The sequence below is a fragment of the Camelina sativa genome, chromosome 17 (assembly GCF_000633955.1).
Source record: "Camelina sativa cultivar DH55 chromosome 17, Cs, whole genome shotgun sequence".
In the NCBI taxonomy this organism is placed as follows: domain Eukaryota; kingdom Viridiplantae; phylum Streptophyta; class Magnoliopsida; order Brassicales; family Brassicaceae; genus Camelina; species Camelina sativa.
This window is the reverse complement of record NC_025701.1, coordinates 17,698,325-17,699,869: the sequence shown is the minus strand read 5'-3', so window position 1 is coordinate 17,699,869 and position 1,545 is coordinate 17,698,325.

Below are 1,545 nucleotides of genomic sequence, written 5' to 3'. Positions count from 1 at the left end.
CCTCTTACATGGATCATCATCGAGAACTACTATCTGCAACAGAACCGTAGTAGTAAGTGCTGTTGAAAACCTGAAATCACAGAACAAGAGAAAATCATAATAAGCAAAAGAAACAACAAAAAGGTAACTCAAAAGAAAGAAGAGACAACGTCCTTACAATAACTAAGCTTGCCGAGGATGAATGGACAATCATCAAACTTCTTCAAAGCATTTTCCCATGATCCAAGTTCGATCCTGCATCAAAACACACAGAAATTTCAGCTCCTACTACTGAATTTTAAGTTTCAGAATGAGAACAAGGGACAAACTTATTACGTTTATGTATTTACCTAGTCAATTGAACATATACATCTTACTAGATTGATCGATATGCACAGGCATGCTTATATATGGCTCTGCACTTAAACAGCTGTCTTGCTGCTTTAGAAATTTGTCTCCAAGTATCCTTGCAAGGTTTATACCTGAAACAAAATTATCAAATCAGACTTGGTGATTTTGTTACATTGAAGATGAAATCACTAGAGCGTGTTTAATTCATTGAGCTAGTAGAAAGATCTGATTCTCTCCATCTCTCAATGATAGTCCTGCATCTTGGAATTGTTTTCTCTCGGACAAGCTAATCACTTGATGATCTTCAGTCATTTGTATATATCTCCCATTGAGACTGCCAAATGCAATTTTGATTTCCCAGAAAATACAGTTTTTTTCTTCTAACGAAATCTTTTAAAATTCTATCTCAAAAGGTAGGATTTTGAGGGAGAGTATTTTCAACTAGAAAACAAATCAAAATCTTCTAAAATCATTCAAAGTAGCAGTTTTTTAAAAAGTTGTGATATTTTGAATAACAGTAGATTTCAAGTAAGTTTTACAAATCATTGATTGAATAACAAGGGAGTGTAAATTATTTTAAATGATTTTACATAAATCTAAGTTGAATAACATAGGATTTTAAAAGATTTTTAAAAATCATCAATTGAATAACAAGTGATTTTAAAAATACTCTAAAATCATTTAAAATACCAAGTTGAATACCCCCTCTTAATCTTCCAAAGAAAAAATAGATGGGATATTTAAAAGCTTTTTTCCCTTATATTTTTTACATTTTACTTGTCGTTGTCTCGTCTCTTTTTCTTCTTCTATACTTTATTGTTTATTCCTAAATTACAACTTTTATACGCATAATAAAACCTTTTCAAACAAAAATTTCATGTTTATCTTGTAACCACGATTTTCGGTGTTCACAATCTTTTAACGGTTTCACGTTCTTTCATCATTATGAATTAACTAACTACTACAGGGGTGTGTTAAAGTATAGGTGTAAATAAAAACTTGGTATTTGTAAATAAATAAATAGTTAATACTACTGATTAGTAGTAGTAACTTCTAATAAGTTTGTCTTTAAAGTTTTGGTTGTTAGACGCTGTAATGGTAGCTTTAAATTGCAATTGTATTTTTCTTTGTAATACATTTATGTTTTTATATACTACTATCATATTATTATCATCTATGTTGCATGGAAACTCTTTTTGAGGTGCATTTCACGTT